Source organism: Panthera onca, chromosome C1, assembly GCF_046562875.1.
Source record: "Panthera onca isolate mPanOnc1 chromosome C1, mPanOnc1 haplotype 2, whole genome shotgun sequence".
NCBI classification, from domain to species: domain Eukaryota; kingdom Metazoa; phylum Chordata; class Mammalia; order Carnivora; family Felidae; genus Panthera; species Panthera onca.
The window spans coordinates 79,922,893-79,941,948 of record NC_138346.1 but is presented as its reverse complement, the minus strand read 5'-3'; the positions used below and the strand labels follow the sequence as shown (position 1 = coordinate 79,941,948).

At 37.8% G+C, this 19,056-nt stretch overlaps 1 long non-coding RNA gene across 1 annotated transcript in view; it reads right to left on the bottom strand.

The window, feature by feature from the left end:
• The window catches only part of LOC144617019 (uncharacterized), a 344,254-nt gene extending 325,749 nt beyond the window's left edge, over window positions 1-18,505 (bottom strand). Inside the window, exon 1 of the long non-coding RNA XR_013557030.1 lies at window positions 18,163-18,505. This is a non-coding gene — a long non-coding RNA (uncharacterized LOC144617019). The remainder of the gene's footprint in view (window positions 1-18,162) is intronic.
• Between the last annotated feature and the right edge of the window lie 551 nt (window positions 18,506-19,056).

The window sequence follows — 19,056 nt, the reverse complement described above, 5'->3', positions numbered from 1 at the left end:
CTTAACAACCATGATTCCCAATGTCAAAGGAGACACAGATTTAACATAGGAAAACATAAGTAAAAATCGTGTATTCCTGAATTTCAGTTGATAGTATCAGTGTGAATTCACACTGAGGTTTTTATCCTTAAATACATATAATACTTGTAATATGTAATATAGTAATATATATTAAATACATATACATATGTGTATATAAAGCATACATTTAATTTTTTGCTCTGTTAACTGAAAAGGCCTAGAAACACTTATCAATGCAATAGCAATGAGCATCCCTAACATTTGGAGGTGGCCTTGCAATCCTACTTCCCATAAGAGAAATTAGGACGTCTTGGAGAAATGGCTGATTCCAGGTTAGGAGCAGGAGATGTACGAGGTGAGTCCGGAAAATGTTGTCAATAGTAAGTAAGCTACCAATGAATGCTAGAATCATATCAAAAGAACCTGGAAGACAACTTGAAGAAGCCCCCACTAGCAAAAAGGAGAGTGCTTAATAAGTATGGAATGAATAAATACACCAAGTTTCTGTGTTTATATGGATGTATTTCTGGGCTTTTAATTTTCTTCCAAAAGTCTATCTATCCTTGTATCAATAACTTATTTTAATTACTATACTTAATATATTAAAAGTTATTAACTCTTGATATGTGGTAGCAGGGCTAACATACATATTCTTCAAGTTTTTCTTGGCTCAGGATCCCAAGTTTCATTAAAAAGGAAATAACACTACTGGGGCGCCTGGGTGGCTCAGTTGGTTGAGCGACCGACTTCAGCTCAGGTCATGATCTCACAGCTTGTGAGTTCGAGCCCCGCGTCAGGCTATGTGCTGACAGCTCAGAGCCTCGAGCCTGCTTCTGATTCTGTGTCTCCCTCTCTGTCCCTCCCCCACTCATTCTCTGTCTCTCTCTGTCTCAGAAATAAATAAACATTAAAAAAGAAAGAAAGAAAATAACACTATAGATATTTTCATTCAAATTCCATTGTTTATAAATTAATTTAGGGGTGGCTGTCATATGGTATTGGGTAACCTCATCCATAAACAGAGAGTGCCTCTCATTTATTTAGATCTTCCTTCATATTTGTCAATAAGGTTTTATAATTTCAGAAATGAGGTAGGTCTTGAGTGTCTTTTGTTAAATTTACTCCTAGATTCCTTATCATTTTTGTGGCCATTGTCCATGGGATCTCTATTCTAATTACATTATCTAATTGCTTTTTGTCTCTGAATAAAATGCCATTAGCTGTTTTATAATTTTATTGTATCTAGTAAAACTTATTGAATTTTCTTACAGGTTCTAATTCTCTTGGATTGTCTATAGAGACAATCATATAATCTATGAATGCCAGCCATTTGTTCTTGCTTTTCAATCCTTATACCTTTTATATTTCTTGCTTGTGGCATGCAACGGCAGAAGTCTCAGCATAATGTTTATATAGCAGTCATTACCTTGTTACATAAGTTAATAGTAATACCTCTGTTATCAATTTTTCCAGTGTATTATATGCATATGTGGATAAGATCTATATGAAATGTGCATATAATCAGATTAAAGGATGAATTTAAGTTGGAATACTCTAAAATATAAGCAGTCTGTCTTTGTCTAAATGTCAAAATCAAATACCTAGCACTGATACCTAGAAGTGCTCGAATGAACTGTTTGACACCTAAGAATAAACTACCTGTGTAGATCACAGCTCTTCTAACAGAAACTGCAGTTTATCACTTAGTACAAAAGTTTTCAAATATATAGTTCTTTGAGATACAAAAGAGAACATTCTTCATTTATCCTAAATAGACCCCAGACAAATAACATGTTTGCCCAGCAGAGTGCAGTCTGTTTTCTTTTCAAATGTACCACCACTAAGCAGGATACACGCTGTGAGTTTGACATATTTTTTTTAAGCTTAGGGAGAGTTTCTGGTTTGCAATTACATTTTATCTAATGTTAATGTCTTTTATTCCTGGAGTAAAAGCAAATTAGATGGGATATATTTCATCATGATAAGCACCTGCAAGTTTTGTTTGCTGATATTTTTAGTATTTTTATATCTATGTTCATAATTTTCTTTCCCTGTATTGTCCAGGTACATTTTACTTTATAATCAGAGTTACACAAGTATCACAAAATAAGTTTGAGAGTAGAATATTCCTTTTTATTGATTACAATAATTTGTATATAGGTAATCTGTTTCTGGAGGGTTGCTGGAATTCACATTTACACCATCTGTGCCTGTGTTTTGTACTTTTTTATATGGAATGTTTTATTTTACTCAATGTTGTTAATGAATCTTGATCTATTTCAGTATTCTATTTCTTCTTTAATCCAATTTGAAAATTCATTTTTTAGAAAATAGTTCCTTTAATATAAGTTTTCAAATGCATTGGTAGAAAATTATTCATGATAAACTGTGAACATTTGTTTAAATCTCCCTACCCTGTAGTTACATGTTCTCCCTATTGCCCTAATATTGCTTTATTCTTCATTCTCTATCTTCATGACATATGTATATGATGTAGGATTTCTTTGTAATGTTACTGGAGAATTAAATTACCTGAGTCTTTCTTTGAAATTGTCTTTATTTCACACTCTCTTGAATGAAAGTTTGGCCCAATATAGAATTCTAGGTTGATAGCTTGTCTTAGCACTCTAAATGTATTGTTTCACTGTTTTTTGGCTTCTATTTGGTAATGTGAAATCTGTTGTCAATCGATCTATTGGTCCTTTGAAATTAATCTTTTCCTTTCAAGTTGCTTGGCAGATTTTTCTTGTCTTTGATGATGTGCAGTTTTACAATAATATCTCTAAATGAAAGAGAAACTTAAAAATTAGAAAAATGAATTAAAAAACAAAAAAATAAAAATTAGAAAAATGAAGGAATGAAGGAGCTATATTCAACTAAAACAAAGGCAGGAAAATTTCCAGAATTGATGAAAGGCATGTTTCCTTAGATTAAAAAATATACAACCATGTCATGAACAGAATAATTATAAACAAATCTACTACCCAGAATGTCTAAAAATACTTGGATATCTAAAAGTAAATATGAATAACAAAAGAGCTTAGCAAGGTCATAAAATGCAAGGTTGATATTTTAAAATCAATGATATTTTAAAATCAATGATATTTTGGGGCGCCTGGGTGGCTCAGTCAGTTAAGCATCAGACTTTGGCTCAGGTCATGATCTCATGGTTCGTGAGTTCAAGCCCCACTTCAGGCTCTGTGCTGTCAGTGCAGAGCCTGCTTCAGATCCTCTGTCTCTCTCTGCCCCTCCCCCATGCGCATACCCGCACTCTCCCTTTCTCTCAAAAATAAATAAACATTTAAAAAAATAAAAATAAAATCAATATTTATCTATCTGAGTGATGAACTTTAGAAAAATATCATTTATACTAGCATCAAAAAACATCAAATGCCTAAAAATAAATGTAATAATAGATGGGCAAGACCTCCTCCATGCAGGAAGTACCCATGTACATGGTTTAGAAGATGTGATATTAGAAAGATACCAATTCTCTCCAAATTGATCTATAGATTTAAGGTAAAACCAATCAAAATGCTAGCAATTAGGGATAAGGTAAGGGGAAATTAAAAACCTGATTATAAAACAGCCAAGATCATACTCAAGAAAAGGAACAAAGTAGAAGGACTTCACTGCCAGATATCAATACATCCTACAAAGCTACAGAAATTAAAATGTGTGGGGAGACTGGGTGACTCAGTTGGCTGAGCATCTGATTCTTGGTTTAGGCTCAGGTCATGATCCCAGGGTTGTGGGATCAAGCCCCACGCAGGGCTCTGTGATAAGAGTGGAGCTTGCTTAAGATTCTCTCTCTCTTAAAAAAAAAAAAAGAAAAAGATGCTCTCTCTCTCTCTCTTTCTCTCTCTCTGCCTCTCTCCCCAACTCACACACTGTCTCCCTCTCTCAAGAAAGTAAAAAATAAAATAAAATGGTTAAAATCATATTTTAAAAAAGAAGAAATTAAAATGTGTTATTAGTATAACAACAGACAAATAGACCAATGGAAAAACTGAATCTAGAAATAGAATTAGACACTTACAGTAACCCAATTTATAATAAAGGTATCACCATAATACTATAGAGAGAATGAGGTTATCAATAAATGATTCCAGATCAACTGAGGGAAAATGTCAATCTCCACCTCACACCATATATATACATAAACATTCATTCCAAATGAATCACAGACCTAAATGTGAAAGGCAACACACTAAACCTCCCATATGATTACATACAAAATGTGTTCCTGATCTTAGCTCAGGCAAAGATTTTTTTCAAAGAAACACAAAAAGTACTAAATATAAAGAAAAAGATCAATGAACCAGACTTCATTTAATTTTACAATTTCTGTTAATTAAGAGGTACCATTAAGAAAGGGAAAAGACGAGCAAACTTGGGGATTAGTTATTACCATAATAATAATTATTATTATTACTATTGCCTTGTCTTGTTATGTCTCTATGTCTCACTTTCCACTTTATATAAATAATTAAATTTCTTTCTGCTGTCTATTACTATGCCAAGTAAAAAATACCTGATCAGACTCATGAAATTTGTTGGACTTATGTTTGGAATCACCTGGACTTAAAAAAAAAGAAAAAGAAAAAAAGAAAAGCTATATGATAGTGTTCATTAAATACGTTTGGGGAGAACCTGGAAAGCACAGCAAAAATACAGACTATAATTCTTAAAAACAGCTGAAACTGAAGCACAAGATACTAAGTTGCTTAATGGTCTGAAAAAAACATCTCATACATATTAAAATTCTTTGAACAGAAAAAATAAACTGTAGTTTTAAACATGAACCATAAATTAAAAGTCATAAAGGCAAACAGTATAAATAATACAGGCACTGGTTCGTGATGGCACTGCTTGTCATTTGGGCAAACCCTACAAATTGTGCTCCAAGATGAGTAACAGCAGGGATTTATTCATTTGATGATGATTAAAGATGCTCCCTGGCTGAGATGAGTTTAACAGCTAGTAAGAAAAATTGAAAAGACACTTTGCATTGTTGTATTTTTTCTAAAATGTAGTTTTTTTATTATTCTAATTTTCCATAATCTATAGCAGTACAGTTCGCTGTATCATATTTTGCTCACAGTGCATAAATCAGACATCAGTAGTTACCCCTAAGAGTCAATTTTTTTATTTTTCCATCTTAAGTGTTTCATAAATTTTACTGAAAAGGATACCCCAATGTAAATGGGTAAATGCCTTTGGTTAAAATTAATTATCACTTAATATCCATAATCACGTAAAAGCAACATGTTGGCATTTCATTATAGTCAATATTTATATTCTTTGAAGGTTTGAGTATTTCTGGCTAAAGAAATATGTGGAAAAGTTCCATTAACTTGAGATTTCAAGACAGAGAAAAATGAATTACTTGAAATGAATCAAAACAGCTTTATGGAATAAATTTATACATGTATGTGTGTATATGTCCCATATATATACATTCCATATACAGTACTCTATATATATGGTTTGTATACTTAGGAATCAATTACTATGTAAATAGCTACACTGTCTACACAGGCTAACAGCCCTTTACACCATCTTGGGAGATCTGGGCAATAAATTCCTTCCAGGGAAGGTGCTACCACTAAGTTTACCTTGAAGCAAATCAGTAAGTTCCTTCCTACTTCTCTTCCATAGCAATAGAAGCAAGAAACAAAATATGCTTAATGTACAAAAGATGTACCTTCCTTTTAAATGTTACTAGTCAAGAAAAGAATCAATTTTATTTCAATACTTTCAAGTCTTTAAACATTTTCTTGCAGTACTCTATATGGCAGTCTATGGTCTTCATAAATCATGTCTGCCAATTACCCCAGGTGAATATAAGCATACATCAACTGTTTCGCATAAAGATAAAAAATATACCTCAGGTCAGACCGCCTAGATTTAAATCTTAGCTTCATCAATGTTCAGTCCCTTGATTTTACATCCCCTAGTATACTCATCTATAAAATGAAGGCAATAATAATAATTGATAATAATATCATTCTCATAGGTACATTATTGAAAACTGACCTAAGCCAAATTGGCCATTCAGCAATCATCAGTTTCTTCTGGTAAATAACAAAAGCCTCTTTGATAAACTCCACAATTAACAATAAAAGGGACCATTTTCCCTTTATCCTCAATCTTCCTCTTGGTGGAGTGTTATAATGAAAACAGGTCTTTGGCAAAATTCCACCAGATGCGTCAACAATTACTAGCAAGCAAACACAAAAAGCCACACCGTCTATTACTTTAAGTTTCAGAAATGTCCGCCATCTATATTCAAGCCCCCCAAAAGTCACCTTACATCTAAGGCTCACTCTGAGGCCAATGCAACAATTTCTAATGGTAGGATGCCAACCTTATCTGCTCAGGATAGACAGAGCCCTCCATAAACCAGAGGAATACCACAATAATACACAAAGCTAAGTCACCCTAGGCAACATATGCACTGCATACCACTTAGCATTTATCACAATGCTGAGAATGTATGGTTAAAAGATTATAAATTACAAGTCTTAAAACACAAATGAGGAAAACCAGTTATACAGTGGGTTATGGAATAGCTCCATACAGAATCCTCTATTCTTTATTCAGTAGATACCAAGTTGAGATCTGTTTTATGACACTGGAAGTGTAAGTTTTTAAAAGCCATGGACTAATAAAAGAAAACTCTGAGTAAGGCAGTGACTGAGTATTTACTTGGCATTACCATGTGCTTAGCACCAAGCTAAGAGTTATTCAATATTCAAAAATTATTTCGCCTACTTTCAAATAATCTGTGATCAAAATGATGCAAAGAAAACATAAAGTGAAGTAATAAAATACCGATATTGTACATATAAACATAGATATAAAAGTTGTGTACAAAATCCACGAATGCTTTAGAAGGTCATAAAGACAGAAACAAACAAACAAAGCAGGGTCACTGGAGTTAGTCTCCAATAAGAGGCAAAATGTGAGTGTGAACCTTGAATAATGAGTAGGATTTAGACAGTTTGAAGAACCGGCATCTCCAGTAAAAGAACACAAACAAGGGCACAATCGTTTAACTTTGCTGTATTTAGAGCAAAGTATAGCCTGATCATGACAGAGTTTAAATGCAAGGAAGAAGTTAAAATGAGAAAGAAGGGATGGTTCCAAATAGAAAACCCTTTAAACAACATTAAAGTAAGTATGGATTTGATGTGGGAAAAAGTAGGAAGCCATTGAAGAGGTCTAACTGGAGCCCTTTTAGTTGGAAGGCTCAGTACGAATAAGTACGTGGTAAATTGAATAATGGCCCACCAAAGAAGTCCATCTCCTAATCCCTGGAACCTGTGTATATGTTACCATACACTGCAAAGGGAACTTTGCATATGTGATTATGTTAAGGAAACTGAGGCATGAAATTACCCTGAATTATCCAGGAGGGCCTAATACAATCACAGGGGTCCTTTTAACAGGGAGGCAAGGCGGGGGGAGGAAAGGGGGGGCTGGCACCTGGGTGGCTTAGTCGGTTGAGCATCCAACTTCGGCTCAGGTCACAATCTCACGATTCCTGAGTTCCAGCCCCGAGTTGGGCTTGTGCTGACAGCTCAGAGCCTGGAGCCTGCTTTGGATTCTGTGTCTCCCTCTCTCTCTGCCCCTCCCCTGTTCTCTCTCTCTCTCTCTCTTTCTCTCTCTCTCTCTCTCAAAAATAAACAAAGATTTTTAAAAAAAAATTTTTTAAAGAGGGAGGCAAGGTGGTCTAAGCCAGATAAATAGTTATAACTGAAAAATAACAATCAGAGTGATTTGACCCCATTGGCCAAGGAATTCAGGCAGTCCCTAGAATCTGGAAATGGCAAGGAATGGATTCTCCCCTATTCCCCCCTAGATCTCCAGAAGGAACCAGCCCTGCCAAGATCTTGGTTTTAGCCCTGGAAGACACATTGTGGGCTTCTTCTGACCTCCAGAACTATAATATATGTGTTGTTTTAAGCCACTAAGTTGCTGGTAATTCATTACAGCAGCAATACAAAATTAATACAGGGTAAACACAGTGAAAGCCTAAACTCAGAAAGGCTAGTTGCAAGGCTTCTCCTATGTAATGTAGAGAAGATCCACTAACTGAGAATTATCAAAGTCTTGTCCCACCAAACACACATGTAGTTATTTGTGCCTATCTCCTCTCTGAAGGACTGCATTCATGATTTATCCAGAGAATTCTGTAGCTATAAGAAAGCTACTATCTCAAGTTTACTTCTTGCCAGAAAACTCAAAATCCTGATACAAACCAACTAAAAATCCATATACATTTAGAATTCAAAATCTTGTTTACATAAATATCCTTTGGGAAGTTACAGATTATTTCAGAGAATTCTAAAGTGTCTAGCACTTAAGAGAAATTATGCATGCAGTCTATAATCATGCAAGAGACTTCAAACATGCAACCTTAAAATTTAATTACAAAATTACAAATGAGAGGATTTAATTTGTCTTTCATAGATCTCTCCCATCGTCTAAAAAAGAGTCTAAATTTTAGTTACACAAAACTACAAGAGCAGAACAGATTTTCATTGCTGAGCCCAAAACTTCAAAAAGACACCATATCACACATAAAATGAGAGCATGTTTGCAAATATCTTTATATATGATATGACATATAATATGACTTGTTTTTTTGATCACCATAAATACTGAGCATAGGAAAAAAGACACAAAAAATTCACAGCATCAGAAAAAATTAGGAGGGTTGCTTTGCATATAACTGCTAGACTAATGGTCTTAACTGTCACTTTCGTCATGTAATCAGAATTTAAAGATACAAAGAGCATGACAAATCTCTCCTCTCATTTGGCCTCAACCCCACCAACAACGAGCCCAAAACTAAATTTAAAAAGAAATGAGACCATTCGGCACCTTCTAGAGAACAGTGGAACTTAGCAGGACAGAGTACAATTGTTTGAATGGCAAGGTAGCTCAGTGTTCTAGAATTCAAACAACGGATCTCACTGACCCCCATTCCATGTTGTAACATACTGTAGTTACATGTCAAGACCTGAGCAAAAGAAAATGGTGACCTGTTGTTGGATCTATTATTGCTGAGCTGTGATATAACATCCTAAGAAGGATCACTGGGCCTTGCATTGACTTAAGTCACATCTACTTATCTACTTCCTGAACCAGGCATATTGAAATGATTAAATAAGATGCTACATGTAAAATACTTAGTCCGGTGCTTGGAACAAAGCAAGTGTTCAATAAATAATAGCAATATGAAATTGGTGATGACAATAACCATTGGCATGAAGACAGAAGACTGGGCCAGGGCTTTGAATAAACTAAACTTTCCCCCAACAACCTACCTCTAGAAGGAATGACCTAAGTGTAGAGGGAAACTTCCATGAAGGCCATTGGTCCCTGGAGCCCCATTGAGCTCTTTCCTAAGCTAAATGGCTGCACTAAATACTATGATAGTTGTACCGCTACTATCCCAGGACAGGAGAAACTTCCAACTCAATATTCAAAGGATGTAGGAACTATGGGCCTAATTTCTAATCTCTTCCACATTCACCATGACCCAATACTTGTGATAAGTACAACGATGCAGGATTCAGATTTCCCAATAAGGAAGAATTTCCTCCTGCGATCAGCAGACAGCATCCAAGGGTTGGCTCTTTCAGAGTGTGCCTCAGCTGCAGAAAGCTACTACACTGTAGGCATTGTCTATTCAGTGAATGAATAAGGCAGGGGTATAAAACCTTGACCATTCTGGCCCAACAAAGGATAACTTTGATAGCAACTGGCCTGGAGTTAGCCAAGGTTTTATCAGACTTGCATCAAAGTCCAACTTTTTTCTTTGCCCATTCTTGCTTCCTTCCTTAAGTGTTAATCCCTAAAAATCTCTGCATCTCAATCTGACTTTCAATGTCTGAGTCAGGAGAACCCAACCTGAGACAGTTAAGATGCTCGGACAACCAAAATAACAATCCCCCAGAGATGTACATGTTCTAGTCCTCAGAACATGTGAATATGTTAGCTTACAGGGCAAAAGGGACTTTGCAGATATAATTAAATTAAGGATTTGAGGCGGAGAGATTATCACAGATTATATAGGTGGGACTAATGTGATCATAAGACCCTTATAAGTGAAAGAAGGAGATAGGAGAGTCAGTCACAGAAGAAGATGTGACAGTGGAAGCCAAGATTAGAGCAACATGGTTGCTGGAAGGGAGTTAAAAACTAAGGTATATGGAAAGCCTTTAGAAGCTGGAAAAATTATCGAATATAGTCTCTCCTGGAGCACAGAAAAAATGCAGCCCTGATGATCCTTGATTTTAGCCTAATGAGATACATTTTACACTCACCTCCAGAACTGTAAGATAATAAATATTGTTTTAACAACAAACATAGTGTTAGGCAATTTGTTACGATAGAAAATGAATGTAAATTTTGGTACCTGGAAGTCAGATGCAGCTGTTAAAAAAAAAAAAAAAAAAAAGTGGAAGTGGCTTTGGAATTGGGCAATGGAGAGAGGTTGGAAGACTTATGAGGAGCACGACAGAAAAGCCTGGATTGCCTACAGACTGTTTATAGAAATATAAATGTTAATGATTCCACAAGTGAAGACTCAGAAGAAAGACAGCCAAGTACAGAAAACATATATATAGTCTCAGAGAATACCTAAGTTGTCACAAAGAAACTGTTGGTAGAAATATGGACATTAAAAGTGCTAATGAGAGCTCAGACAGAAACTGGGAACATGTCATCGAAAACTAGAGGAAAAGTGGTCCTTGTTATATAGTGACAAAAAATGCACATGAATCATATCCTGCAGGTATGTAGAAAGCAAACTTACAAATCATAACTTGGATATAAAGCTGATACTTCCAAGCGAAGTGTTGAAAGTGTGGCCTGGTTTCTTCATGCTGCTTACAGTAAAACACCAGAGGGAAGAGACAGGTTGAAGGAAGAATCATTCAGCCAAAAAGAAATTAGGACTAGATGATTTGAAAAACTCTTAACCTATCCATATCTCAAAAGACACTAAAATTAGGAGAGTCACTGCTAGGAAATCATGCTCTGGAGAAAAAGCTGAGGGTGTAGATGAACAACCTTCACAGGGATCAAAAAGTTAGAACGTTCAGTCCCAGAGGGTTCTTTGTAGAGGTTAGGCATGTAACTCATGAATCCTCTCAACTATCTCAGAAGTCAGGAATTGAGTACCAGAGATTGGGTTATCCAAGCAATCTCTGCAGAGAGCTTCTTATCTAATGGAGTAAATCCCCATGACATACACAGGAGATCCACAAGATTCTTGAGAATATTAAAGCAGTAGAAACACTGTCAGCTTGGACTAAAGGGGATAGAGAGACGATGAAATGAAAGTTGTCAGGCTCCCAAGATTCTGCAAGCAGGAAACAGATGGATAAAACTACTCATCTGCAAACACCTGCTCTCCTTCATGAGAAGGAAGGACGACCAAGGGCATAGTCTCCAGCCCAGAGGGTGAAGCTGCAAACCACAGAGGTTTGTTCCCCAGCCTTGAAACCTAATGTTTTCCCAGCTGGATTTTGAAGTTGCTTGCAACTGGTGGCTTCTTCACTCTTTCCATTTTCTCCCCTTTTGAACTAGAATGTCTATGTCTATTATCTTATGCCTATTACACTACTGTATTTGGGGAGCTGGTAACTTGTTTCTTGAGTTCCACAGGTTCACAGATGGAAATTAATTGTGCTTCAGAATTACCCAGAGCCTCACCCACACCTGATGAGAAGTGGGATATTTGAGCTAATGAGATTTGGGACTTTGAGTTAATGCTATAACAGGTTGACACTCTTTGAGATGTTGAGATGGGGATGAATGTATTTTACCTCTGGACAGAAGTAAATCTTCATGAGACAAAGGACAGACTACGTTAGATAGATAGAAAGATGTCTATATCCTAATCCCCAAAACTTGTGAACATGCTATTTTATTTTTCTTCTATCCAGAATACCAAAGCCATAATGGAGGGTAGAAAACAAAAGAAAGAAAAAAAGCTGAGTAAAGTAACTTTGCTTTTTCTTATAGTGCAGGAGAAAGACATGGCCTTTATCTGGATTTTCTTTTTACTCTGAGCAGAAGGTCTTGGCAATAAACATCTGGAAGCTTGTCCACTATAAATTGTTTGGTCTCTTTCCCCCTGTTTCACGAGGCCATGGTGATATTATACTCTTGGAATTCCTCCTTTCATCTGCTTCCTTTCCACTGACAGTTTGTAAAGGATGGGCCACACTGGGAATGAAAACTAAGCAGCTGTTTCTCAAAATACCACAAGACTTTAGGCTCTATACAGCTAAAAGTAAATAATAGAAAGACAATTTGTTCTAGGTTGTAGTAGTTTCAGTTTCCTGGAGCTGCACCCAAATGCCCATGAGGTCCTGTGAGACCTGACCTAATAGCTTGGGAAGTCCTAGGGGAAGGGTTTAACAACCAGTTGGAAAAATTGCAAATGGACCTTATTTATTTATTTATTTATTTATTTATTTATTTATTGCTTTTGTTAACCTTAGTAAAAATGGTTGCCATTTATTGGTTCTATACAAAGGGCCAAACTCTCTTTGTGTACCTTCTACATATATAGATATGTTTTAGATATTAATGCCTCTGCTTTATACATAAGAAAATTGAGGTTTAACAGCCTTAAAAAATAAAAAATGTGTACCTGATCCCTACTTAAAGAACACAGAGGCAAAATTAAAACACTGCTGCTGGGTGGCCGGGTGGGGCGCCTGGGTGGCTCAGTCAATTGAGTGTCCAACTTCAGCTCAGGTCATGATCTCATTGTTCACAAGTTCCAGTCCCACTTTGGGCTCTCTGCTGTCAGTACAGAACCAACTTCAGATCCTCTGTCGCTCTCGCTCTCTGGCCCTCCCCCGTTCATGATCTCTGTCTCTCTCTCTCTCTCTCTCTCTCTCTCTCTCAAAAATGAATAGGGGCGCCTGGGTGGCTCAGTCGGTTAAGCGGCCGGCTTCGGCTCAGGTCATGATCTCGCGGTCCGTGAGTTCGAGCCCCGCGTCAGGCTCTGTGCTGATAGCTCAGAGCCTGGAGCCTGTTTCGGATTCTGTGTCTCCCTCTCTCGGACCCTCCCCCGTTCATGCTCTGTCTCTCTCTGTCTCAAAAATAAATAAATGTTAAAAAAAAAAAAAAAATTTAAAAATGAATAAACATTTGTTTAAAAAAAAAAAAAAAACCACTGGTCTATCTAAGCCCAGAACCCACCTTCTTGATCACCATTCATTTACTACTGTTTCTCCCGTTCATTTTTGTATGAAAAGCAAGTGATAAGTTTTGAATTTAACTTACTCTACAGGATAACATTTTATTATACTAATTAATTAAAATGTTTCTTCAAAATTCCTGTTAACCCTGACCCTTCTCTGCATCCAGAGTTCTGAAGGACTTTGGGCATGTTTATGCCATAAGCAATCATTGTAGAAGACCCACCAGATCAGACAGAGACACAGCGGGCTTCAGGAAGAGATGTTTTGGATATTGTGGTATTTCCTTAAGAAGGTGACCTGTGTATGTCCCTCTCTTCTGAGTATATCCCAGATCCCCCAGATTTGTAAGGGAATTTGAAAGCAGAAGACACCCGTGTCTTTGTCCCCAAATACAGCCTAGGGAAGTGGCAAGTGTCCTAGAGAAATCCTCCAGCCCTCCCACATTTCCATGACAAATGTGACATATGAGGAGAGTAGAAATGGGCTAAGTGGGCAGGGCTGAAAAAGCCAGAGTGGGATAAGAAAACCTCTGGATGTCTCCCCCACTCCAAGAGAGGTTTAGCACTACTGAAGAGAGGCCTTGCAGATGCATGTCGGGCAACACGGCTGTCATTTGCCAGACAAACTGACAGGAGAGAAGATCAAAGTTGTCCTTCTAGACTTCTGACTAGAGAGATGACAACCATGGACCAGTTCCCACCTCACCACCACTACTTCCTACTCACTGGTTTTCATTACTAGATTTAGACCCTGCTGTGCCGATGGGGGTGGTAAAATCCAGAATGGACTAAGCTTATTGTGAATTAAATTTTTGACTTAGTGCAACGTGAGATTACTCTGAATTAAATGTTATTTAATTTCTGATATCTACTGGAATAGAAACTCAAAATATAAATTAAATTATGAGGAGGGAGCATAGGGGAAGAAAATTAATTTTCCACCTACCCTTCTGATTTCTTAGCTGGGAGTCCTGTAATAAAAGACAGATTAACAAGAGAAAAACAAACAGAAGTTTATTAACATGAGATCTATGGGCAATACCAGGAAAAAATAAGTAATCCTCAAGGTGGCTTAGAATCCAGGATTAAGTACCATATTAATCATGAAACAAGAGGAGGCATGTAGATATTTCAGGGAAAAGTAAATTATTTTTAGGAAAGATAAAGGAGTCCTTAGAATAAAATAAAGGAGGTATGATGATAGTTTGTGACAAGGTCCATCTGGGCATGGTGACAACTTCTAGTCCTCTCTCTTGTGACAAGAGTCAATCTTCCCTGGCTGATAAAACTCCCAGGGTGGGGATTTATGACAATTGGATTTCTTTTGGAAAACATATCTTTAGGCAGATAGTGGAGTTCAGAGAAAGCCTCTCCCTGCATTTGGTGTTTTTAGGGTACCTTCAGCTCAAAATAATCAATATACCATAGCAGCATATTTGACGTGGAAAGTCTTGAACTCCAACAGTCACAGTCTGGAGTGGCATAATCTGCTACCCTTTAGGGGAAAAGATGATATTTTCTTGTATATCTGACTTTGTAATCTAAGAAATACACATTAACCATAAATGATCCAAAACTAGACCATAAGTATAAATTATAAGAAAATACCATCTGTGCTTTTTTTTTTCACTTTTGAAGGGAAATTTCAAACACTCACAAAAGTAGAACAAGTAGTATACTGAACCTCACTTCCAGCAATTAGCAAGATGTCAATCTTGTTTCATCTATTAACACACACAGATACACGCACTTGCTTTATTGTAGAATATTTTGTAATGAATTATAGGCATCGTATAATTTCATACAAAATTTTTCCATGTGTACATTTAATAGCATTTAAAAGGAGTTTTTTAGCATTACCAAGATACCATCATCACACCTAATAAAATTAACAACAGTTCCATAATATAATGTTTAGTGGCTGTTCAAATTTCCCTAGTTGTCCCACAAACATCTTTTTAATGCTGGTTTGTTTGAATCAGGATCCAAACAAGGTCCATAGATTGTATTTAGATAATAGGTCTCATAAGGCCCTTCTGATGCCTAACCGTTGACTCTTTAAAATTTGTGGTTTTTTGAATTTCAGGTACACACATAATCATGTCTGTGGACTGAGATGAGCACTAAATCCACAAGTTTACAAACTGATCTATATGTGGTCAAAGGCTGTGCTCAATCCAGCTGGAGGACAAAGAAGAATTCATCAGAAAGGGGTCTGGCTCCCTCTAGTGCTTTTTCAGATAGCAGCTGTCTCTGAACTCAAACCAAGTAAAAACAGAAAAATAATCTTGATGTAAATAGTTCCATACTATAATCTTGTAGCCACGTATTTCTTAAAACATACTATCCAACAGTAAAAGGGGAATTATTTTCTTCATTTTAATAATTAAAGATAACAGTTATTGAATGCCAAGTAGAGAGTCAGTTCCTCATGATATTTCCTATCATGGAGGATGTCATTGTCCATCACTCAAAGTAGCATTACCGTCATTTACTCTAGAATATCTTGCTGCTGTTTCCAAGATATCCCTATTGTTTTAATAACCCCTTTATTTCAAACTACTACTGTTACATATCATTCAGTATTCTATTTGGGGGGTAGCCAGGCATTTCTCTAAAAGCAATTCGATGTCTCATAGTTGCTTTTGTCATTGCATAGAAGGATGAATAATAGAGCAGAAGAGAGAGATAAAATGAAAGGAATACATATACACAGATTACAAAAATTCTTAAGACTAGGACATAGCACCAGGTAGCAAGAAAAGGGGGGCATAGACACTATTATATATAATCTACATATATTAAATTAATATATTTGAAAATAATAATTGATTATACAAAGTGTTAGATTGGTATTCTAAAAAAGAAAGTGGGGCAAGAAAAGATATACCTAATTAAGCAAGACTTATTTGTCTTGAATGATTTTCACATCTATGAGTATATGGATATGCATGCATTTTCTGCCAAAATGTTAAGCTTTAAAGATATTTTTGCAATTTATATTCAAAAATCCTTATTGTTGTGTGACAGGCCATTTTTAAAAACGCACTCCTGAAAGAAGTAAAGCTGAATTAAAGTGAAAAGGAGGCAGAGAATAAATTGAATCCCACCCCATCTCTTAAATACTGGGTGAACACCCCCAAAGTCACTCATACAGAAATTCTCAGGGTAGCAGTAACTTAGTTATTTAACACTGGTCTCTTTTACATGCGAGAAATCTTTTCAGCTGTGTCAAAAGAATACCGAATTTAGCAAAACATTGCCACCTTTGAATTTTTCACTAAAAGCTAAGGTTCAACAACAAAATCCAATACACTTTTGATTAAACATGAATTCATTCTCCAGCCCTGCTCAAACCTGACTTGACTGTGGTCAGTGTTGATTTACTCCTTACTCCCCAATGAAGCCTCAGGTTTTATTCTACGAATGATATAAACAGGGCCTACAGAGAACTGTTTTTAGTGTTCATATCACTCTGTATCAGAGTGACCTTGGCTACAACTGGACAGCTCAGAGCTTAGGAAATGTACCAGTGTCAGATTGTTCTATTTTTGCAATTATATGTTGGAGGGATGAGAACTAGACAGTAGATGTCCCCACTACAAATCACTCTGAAGCCAGAATGAGGAATCTTCCGCCTATCTGGGGCCAAAGGAGAGACACCACAGGAGTAGGGCTGGTGGAAGGCTGCATAAGAGAGAGGCAAGGGTGAGCTGCACCATGACATCCCTGGATTATTAACCGCCCGCCTCTTCCCCGCCCCCCCCCGCCTCCCCCCCCACCACGCTACATCCCCACCACCCTACCCCAGCTAGTGGCAGTGTGATAAAGAAGCCAGAGACCCCTTCTCCGTGCCAGCCCCTTAGAGAACAGCAAGAGACACAGGGCCTTGAAAACTAGGCAGTCTAGTCCTTCCAGATCTCACAGAAAGAATTTCTTTTCTTTAATTTTTTGTTTATTTATTTATTTATTTATTTATTTTGAGAGAGAGAGAGAGCGAGAAGGCAGGAAGGGGCATTGAGACAGAGAGAATACCAAGCAGGCTCCGGGTTGTCAGCGCAGAGCCCCCTTTGGGGCTCGAACTCATCAACAGTGAGATCATGACCCGAGCCTAAACCAAGAGACCATTAACGGAAGGAGGAGCCACTCAGGCACCCCCGGAAGAGCAATTTCTGGCTCCTTCTTCCTGGCATCTTGGGCATATCTGAGGGCAATGGCTGTATCTACAGTCAATTCTCATTACTCACGGTGGTTATGTCTTATAAAGTCGCTGCGAACACCGATTAGTTAGTAATATGGAGTCATCGCCCTGAGGGGAAAGAACAGGGTTGGATTCCCCCCAAGCCTCTTCTGGTCACAACATTTTCCTCAACCTCTCAATACGTAACCTTGTTTTATGTGGGTTTCCGCTTCCAGACGCATTATTTAATGTCTACGGCTGATTCATTAACACTGAATTCGTGTCCAACAGCACTGTAACTCACGCCCGAATGAAGTTTATCAGCGCAGTATTTTCTCGGTAAAGCACGGCGCAGCCTTGCTCACTTAGACACGCCAGACAACTCCGGCACTGCTCCCCGGGCCACTCCCAACAGCAAAATCGCTCAGTAACGTGAAAGACATGGCACTAAACACCGCACAAAGGACACCTGTTTACAGCGAGAGTGCTGAAATAAGAAGTGTCACCCCCTGTTCCGGAACACGCGTGGGAACATGTTGGGAACAAGCTAGTCACGCCACTCAAATTTTTTTACCTTTTGTGCATGTCCGGGAATGGGGCTACAAATACATTTTATCGAGTGGGTGAATTCACAAACCCAGAATCCACCAAATAAGGACAACAGGCTGTATCTGTGAGGAGAGACCTCTGTCCCTCCGAGGTGCATCCCTAGGGGCTGACCTACCTTGGCATAAGCACCGCTGAGTACAAGACGGGCATAGAGTCTTCCTTCTTCACCTGCAGAAACGACTACCAGATTAGCGATAGTCTCTGGGCTGGAGCGCCAGGAGGATACAGACCCCGCGGGTGAAAGGGTTTCCATTTAAAATGGTACCTGAGGCTACAAAAGGACGAATCTCACGCATGCGCCCTCAGGGAAACGGAACTGAAGTGAAACTGATTTCCCGCCAATGCCTGATTCACAGAAGACCAAGACTTCTCCCCTGACCAATGAGCAGCCACGAAAAATCTCTCCCCATCCTCAAACCAATACGAATACTGTTTGAGCTCTGGCTGCACTTCCTCCTTTGTGCACTCCTTGCCTATAAATACAGCCCACCCAAATCCACAAGGGACTAGCCTGCAGCCTCCTTAAACATGCGTTTCCCAAATTGCAATTCCTCCACCTTTCCTGAATAAACTCAACTTCTGGTCATTTGCGCTTGTCTCAGTTTACCTTTTTATTTAGGGTGGCCCACTGAAATGACAACAATAGAGGCAAACCTTAACCAGGATGGGTTCCCGTGGTAAACTGAGCAGGCTTACCAGGTTTCTTTCCTTCAGTCCTGACCTCTCTGCCGAGTAAGTATTCCTGGGGCTTTTAGAATTAGACAAAGAGAGGACCCCAGGACTCACAGTTGATGAATTTGAACCCTGCATTGGACTCCGCACTGACTGTACAGGGCCGGCTTGGGATTCTCTCTCTCTCTCTCTCTCTCTCTCTCTCTCTCTTGCCCCTTTCCCACTTGCACTTTGTCTCTCTCTCAAAACAAATAAACTTTAAAAAAACAATAATAATGATAGAAGTCATTCATTTAAATATTTAAAAAGAGTGTAATCTTACCTTACACCCAATGTG